The 7,187-nt window shown below is 49.4% G+C and overlaps 1 long non-coding RNA gene across 1 annotated transcript; it reads right to left on the reverse strand.

The window, feature by feature from the left end:
* Window positions 1-860: 860 nt before the first annotated feature.
* On the reverse strand, window positions 861-5,315 carry LOC116653007. Its single transcript, XR_004306336.1, has 2 exons — window positions 4,280-5,315; window positions 861-1,039 (listed from the first exon to the last, which is right to left on the reverse strand). It is a non-coding gene; the product is annotated as an uncharacterized LOC116653007 (long non-coding RNA).
* Window positions 5,316-7,187: the final 1,872 nt, after the last annotated feature.

Raw genomic sequence — 7,187 nt, forward strand, 5'->3', positions numbered from 1 at the left:
CAAAGGTGAAGTGAAAACTTTTTAACCACAGGGCCTGTAGCTCTAATACACTTGCTAAGGTACAGAGCAAACAAAGTACTCAGTGAACACAGACACCTTTCCTCTGAGAATGGCTACTGCCACTGAAAGAAGAAACACTCCCCCCTCTGAGCAAGGATCATTTCTTCTGACTGTCTGTAAAGCAATGGAAAGCACAGCAGTGATAGCAGAGTAGCAAAGTCCTAGGTTGCAGCAGCTGTAGACACAGAAACAAAGGAGAGAAAAAAAATAATCTGCTTACCCTTGGAAGGCTACAGCAAAACACATCTGTGCCCACTGCCAGCACTTCAATGAGATCTGGGAAGGGGTGGATCCTGGCTCATTGCATACACCTGAGCTTCCCTGGGTTGGCCCTGCCTTCCCACCAGGTGCTCAATCATTGTTTCATGCCATGACTTTGTATTTCTGCTATACTGTCCCACTCCTTCTTTACATTCATATTCCTGATACCTTCCCTGCAAGGGGAAGGTATTTTTTGCCCTGTGTGAAAACCTCTATTCATCCTTCTGAATGTTTGCTGAGGTCATACTATAACTCTTGCTAACTAAGATCACCAAGACCAAATGTCAGCCCATCCCCAACATTCCCACTAACCACATCCACCCTTCTATGAATACCTCCAGGGACAGTGACTCCACCACCTCCCTGGGCAGCCTGTGCCAAAGCTTCACTGCTCTTCCACAGAAGAAATATTTCCTAATATCCAACCTGACCCTCCTTTGATACAGCTTAAAGTCATTCCCTCATGTGCCATCACTATCTCAGCTCTTCCACAAATAGTGTCCTGACAAGTATAATGTTTATTTATACTTTTGGAGTCCTTTTCTTTTACTCTCTGTATATGATATATCTGTTTTCCTCAGTGGAAAAGAGAGTAAATAAGCTCAAAGTGTGGCTAACTGTATAAACCTTCTCAGCACAGTTTCATCTGAACTTGAAGGATCCGGTTTCTCTCCTCTGCACACAGCTGGCAGATCTCTTCAGCCCAATGAAGGACTCCCTGCAAGGACAAACCAAATGGCAAGTAAAAAGGAAGAATACTTTTAGTCTTGTTTGCCAATTAGGTGACTGAGCATGTGGTGCCAGGCTCACACGCTCCGCTCTCCTCCCACCAAAGGCAGCAGGATGCTGGGGCTGGTAGCAGGGCTTAATCCCCCGTGCCACAGCTGGGTGCTTCTTGAATGGCCTTGAATGACAGAGAGAAACATGTGATGAGGTGTCAGGCTGAGCGCTCCCTGCAAACACCACCAGCAGCACTGATTTTAATGGGAAAACCCATCAGCCTGCTAGGAGCTGGTATTTCCTGGTTCTTGATTTGGCTCTGCTACCAGCCCTGTCCACTCCCATGCAGTGAAGCTGCAAACCACCAGTGCCAGCCAGCAGCAGTGTCACTGCAGTACAGGAAACCCACCCTCCATCACACGGGGTCATTTCCCACACCGCAGAAATCACAGATTCCCACTTTACGTTCAGAGCACATCGCGCTGCATTGCTGCTGCAGGCGAGCACGTAGAATCGCTCCCTGTATAGTATTGCATCCGAGATGCGCCATTTCACTATTAAACATTAATCGTGCTAATGAGGCACGGAGCCCTTGATGCGCGTTGGTGACGGGCAGAGGAAAAAAGCCTTTCCCGATTGATTTCTCGCCCTGAGACAGCGGCAGGAAGGAGCCGGGTCTCGCTGTGAGCATCCCGGCTCCGTTCTTCTGCCCTCTAGTGCCAGAAGCACGAATGGAAAGGATGCGAAGCGCGGCGGAGACCGGCCTCACCACTATGGCTCCCACACCTCAGGTATTTATAGACCTGGATCAGGTCCCCTCTCAGCCTTCTTTTCTCAAGGCCAAACAGACCCAGTTCACTTAGTCTCTACTCATAGGGGAGATGCTCCAGGCCCTTCACCAGCTTTAGGTCCTCCGCTGGACTCTTTCCAAGAGATCCCTGTCTTTTTTGTACTGGGGAGCCCAGAACTGGACACAATATTCCAGATCTTTCTGTAGATCAAAGCCCTCCCAGCGTCTGGTACCAAAATATTTACACTAGAGACTGCCTGCTGTTTAACATGCTGAACATCATTTAGTTCACACTTGTTCTTACTCCCTACTCCTGAACACCACCTTGCTGGGCTGAGTCAGATCTGCTTCCATGGCTGCTCTCTTCAAACACATGAAGAGAAATGTTCTCCTCTTTGGGGTGCCGCTCTCATCATTGAGTTTATCTATTGCTCCTGTGAATCCTCACCAAGATATTTTGAAAACTTGGTATGAATTTGCTGGCGTGTTACTAAGGGGACACCAAGGTCGAAGACTCCTCACCCTACAAGGCAATGAGCTGCTCAGCCTCACGTAGCGACAAGTTCTGATCTAAACTCCTGCACCAGAAGACTTTTTAAAGGTTCCTTCCAACCCAAACTCCTCTGTGACTCCATGGGTTGGTACCTGGTGTTTGCCCAGGACAACAGATGGGCAGCTGCGGGAGTGTGTTGGAGGACACAGCGCTGCAGCTTCAGGTAAGATGCAAGGAGCTGGTCTGATGTAGGTACTGAGAAAAGATAAAAGGACAAAACTCCCCTCCACTTCAGTTGGGGTCTGGCCCATCTTCCAACACTGAAACTGAGGCTCTGGAAGAACATGAATTTCTGTCCTTTTTCTTCTACTTCCTACAACTCTTAGTACATCATACAGTCTGATGTGGGAAGAAGCTATGAAATATGATTTCCTATGGTGGCTGTTTCTGTAGAGTGATACTCCTTTTAAAACCACCCCTAACTCACACAGCTGAAGGTAACATGCCACTTTATTGCACATGAGTTAAGGTGAGGCAGCTTAATGGTCAACAGAGGGTCTTCAAAGGGAAAAAAAACACTGGAAAGGCCTGCTAGAAAGATGTGCATTTTTGTGTGTCAGAAGGTCACACAGCCTTTCTCACGGCCACATCCTGTCAAGTTTTGGATATCTCCCAGGACGGACACTCCACAAGCTCTCCAGGCAACCTGCTGCACTGTTGACCATCCTCATCCTTAAATAAAAAAAAGAAGCTGATTCTTATGTTTAAGTGGAATTTCCCACATTTTGCCCCTTGCATCTGTTTGCTGCATCCCTTGAGGAATTCCTGGCTCCGTCTTCCTTCCACCCCAGCAGGTGTCAGACACACCGAGCAGGTCCCAGCCTGGATGATCCCACCTCGAGCCTGGAGACAAACTGGGCAGCACTGAGCCACAAGGGGAGCAAGGGAGATGATGGCTTATGTGTTTTCCTTACATTGTCCTCCTGGGTTTTATGTTCTGTTTTGTTCTCGTTAACTTCTCGTGTTTGTGTTTGCAGAAACCAGACTGCCACTATTGATTTCAGCGAGTTATTTGGCTCTCTGCTCCCTCAGCAGTGCAATTTCTTGGGAAAGAATAAAGCTGCTGGAACTTCAAAGCAAAATTACAAATGAATAAATTGGTAGAAGAACAATTCCTTAAAATAGATTATCTTGCAGCTAATTGGCACAGCTGAAGCAGTTGATCCTGACCTCTCTGTCCCAGACAGAAGGGTATTCTAGACTGGTGGCCAAACCAGCAGAGCTGTTTGCCCAGCCCAGGTACCCCCATTGCTGCCTGGTGCCCTGCAGCACAGCTGTGGGTCCTGTAGAGAATTATAGAATGGCTTGGGCTTAAAGAGACCTCAAAGACCATCCTGTTCCAACCCACTACAGTGGGCAGGGTTGCCAACCACTACATCAGGCACCAGCTGAGGCTGCACAGGACCCCATCCAACCTGGCCTTGAATGCCTCCAGGGATGGGGCATCCACAGCTCCTCTGGGCAGCCGTGCCAGCACCTCACTACCCTCACAGTGAAATAATTCCCTGACAGCTAATCTAAATCTCCCTTCTTTTAGTTTAAAACCATATTCCTTTGTCCTATCACTGTCTACCCATGTAAAAGTTGATCGTTTAAAAGCTCCCTTTAAGTACTGGTAGGCTGCAATGAGGTCTCCCAGGAGCATTCTCTCCTCCACACTGAACAAACCCAGCTCCCTCAGCTTGTCCTCCAGGTGCTCCAGCCCCTTGAGCATCTTTGTGGTCCTCTGGACCCGCACCAACAGCTCCACAACTTTCCCATACTGGACACAGTACTGCAGGTGGGACTTCACAAGGGATCCAGTGCCATCCTACAACCACCACACGGCTGTGCCAGACCAGCTGTGTGCCTGCACCAGCGCTGCAGTGAAAATACGCCAGCCTTGATCCACTCACCTGTGCCAGATGTGCTGTGAACACCTCACACCAGCAGTGCCTGTTTGGGAACAGGCAAATCCTGCCCTCCAGCTCAGCTCCCAGAGGAGCAGCTTGCTGCGGGTGCCCTCATGGCTGACATCCCCCTGATGACAGCCCCAGAGCTCCCCACCACGCACAACCATCCTCAGTGCTTCAGAGGTTTCAGAAGCTGCATCGGCTGCCACAGAGCGGCTCTGACAGACACCAGGGAGAGGAGCAGCCGTGCGGAGCCCAGGCACAGCCAGCAGCTCCTGACGTGAGGCAGCATTTATTTTTAGAGTAATGTAGCGCGAAGGAGATGGCTCGAGCAGGGCCTCCTCGTCACTCTGACGCCATCACCCGCCGCCCACACGCCTGCTAAGTGGGTTATCGCAGCCCATCAGGCTCCCACGGAGAGGGGAAGAGAGTGGAAAGGTCATGGCTCCCCTCATGCCGATAAGCAGCAGAATGCTTTCAGTGCTGCGGTATTTATTAATGGACGTCGCTTTAAAGTGCTGATGGTGCCTTATGCAAGACATCACCTGCCCTGCCGCTTCGAGCCCTGGAGTGGCCATAAGTCACCATCCTCCCACCTCCATGACAAAACCCAGCGTTAAAGCACTCACACAGGGCTTTCCTCTCTCGGCTGATATAAAGCCTTTCTGTGTCCCTGTTTCCCCTCTGACCTGTCAGTATCCTTTTCTTTCCGCTAGACACGGCTAAAATCACTGTGATCCCAGCCACCAGCCTCTTCTCAGCTCCCTTCCATGTCACTTCAATTTTCCCACCTGATGGAACAAAATTCACACTTGTCTGGGATGTTTACACGTCCTTTTGTTAAAGGGACTCTCAAGCCGTGGTGTTATGCACAGGTAACATATGGCCACAGTGCCAATTCCCCACCACCCGTGCTGGTGAGAGATCAGCATTGTTCCCAGCACAGCAGCACAGCCCAGGCCTTCACACAGCAGGTCACACTTCTCCATTCCCTCCTCTTCTTCCAGTTGGAGTCGATCTACCACTCCGCAGAGCTCGCTCCCACCCCAGTTGCCATCCAGTGCATCCTTCCAGCACGGAGCTCCTTACTTGGAAGACTCAGCCTGTTCTGCTGTACTTTTCTTGCCCATTTTCCCTCCTCCAACTCGCTGTTTAAAATTTTTGGCACCACCAAGGCACTTGCTGAAGTAGCACATCTCTGCTCTTCATCTGCCCAGCCATCTGCTTGAGAGAGCGGCGCAGGGGGTGTTTCTGCAGCGATGTGCAGACCGAAGGCCAGAAGGAACCAGCATGATCTGGATCAACTGCATAATGAATGCCACAGACACCCAGGCAGCAGCCCCCACGGCGAGTCCTTCCCCACTCATTGCATTATCCCTCACCAATGAAGGCCCAGCTTTTTCTTTTTTTCTTCCAGTGGCATTTATTAAACTATTTTCATGCTGTGAAAACATGCAGCTCTACAGGGAGAGGTTTGGAAATCTTAATGACCAGATATGGAAGGGCTGTGAAGTCTCAGGATGAGTTACTGAAGTACATGTACACATAGATCCAGTATTTCAAGCTTGCCCCAGACAGCTGTATGCACACAAGCACAGACCCAGGTGTACTCCCTGCTACCAGAAAGCTGCTATTCCATCTCACCCAACCTGGAAACACAATCCCCACCTCTCTGCCTTAGGAAACTGATGAACCCCCTAACCTCAGATTGAAACCTGCTGGACTCTACTCCCAGCCACATGGTACACTACAACAGAGAGACATTTGGCCTAATCCTGTCTCTACCAGATATCCTACAAGTCCCCATGAAAATCCTATCCTCCAGTAATGCTATCCTTACACAAGAGGATGAAAGTCCTCTTACCCCACACAGCCATAAGCCAGTAGCCTTACCCCAGTGACAGCCTAGGGAGATCCCGCTAGCTCATCTCCCATTTCCTAGCAAGTCTTCTTGAAAGCCTAATTATAGCTCAGCTCACCAAAAGTAACATCAGCCTGGAGACACCTGGAAATTCCCTCCTGGGTTCTGCCAAGGTAAAGCCCAGCAGCAGCAGCCTGACCTCTGCTCCAGAGCCTGACCCTGGGTTACAGCCTGATTAGGGCTCCGAGCACCTAATGGAGCCGTACGTGTTCCTGTTCATTGCAGGGAATTGGACCAGATGGCCTTTAAAGGTCTCTTCCAACTCAAATGATTCTATGATGCCATGATTCTAATATGATTAAAGCTTTCACAGCACAGCCTTTGTCTCTCCAGCAATAGGCGGTATGGTACACGGCGTTCATTAAGATATCTGCTCATGTGAACGTACTGCAGGGCTCTCTGCAAAGTGCCTTTAAATGACTTTTTGCATCATGAACCACAAATGGCGCCGGCATCTCCCTGAGTGGAAGCTGACATCTTGTGGATGGTTCACTTCAGGCCTCCTGCAGAGCAGAGCAGGGAGCAGCACTGAGAGCTGAGGGGATGGCTGGGCTGCCAGGATGCCACTGAATTTGTGCCCGAGAGTATTTGTGTGACCAGAGAATCTCTTAAATGTTGTGAAAGATACAAAAAGATCTGGTGAATCTTTTCCTACAGATTTCTTGCTAAGGAAAAAACAGACTGCGCAGCCACGTAGAATTGACACTGATAATTTAATACTGAACCAGTAGCCTCCAAGCAGCAGGAAAATGTGTTAGAATAGCAATTCCTTTTTACTCCCCATAGTCAGTTTGGAAATGACTACGCTGCATTTGTCAATGGTTTAATGCAGTAGAGGTGTATTTGTAAGACAGGGCTAATTTCCTGCTCCCTGACAAACACTCTGAGAAAGCAGCTTCTCCATCCAGCGAAGCATTCTCAGGTGCAGTCAGGAGGCATTAGAAATGTTAGGTTACTATCATACCTATTTGGCCAAAAGTCTCTCGTAAG

The sequence above is a fragment of the Coturnix japonica genome, chromosome 2 (assembly GCF_001577835.2).
Source record: "Coturnix japonica isolate 7356 chromosome 2, Coturnix japonica 2.1, whole genome shotgun sequence".
In the NCBI taxonomy this organism is placed as follows: Eukaryota; Metazoa; Chordata; class Aves; order Galliformes; family Phasianidae; genus Coturnix; species Coturnix japonica.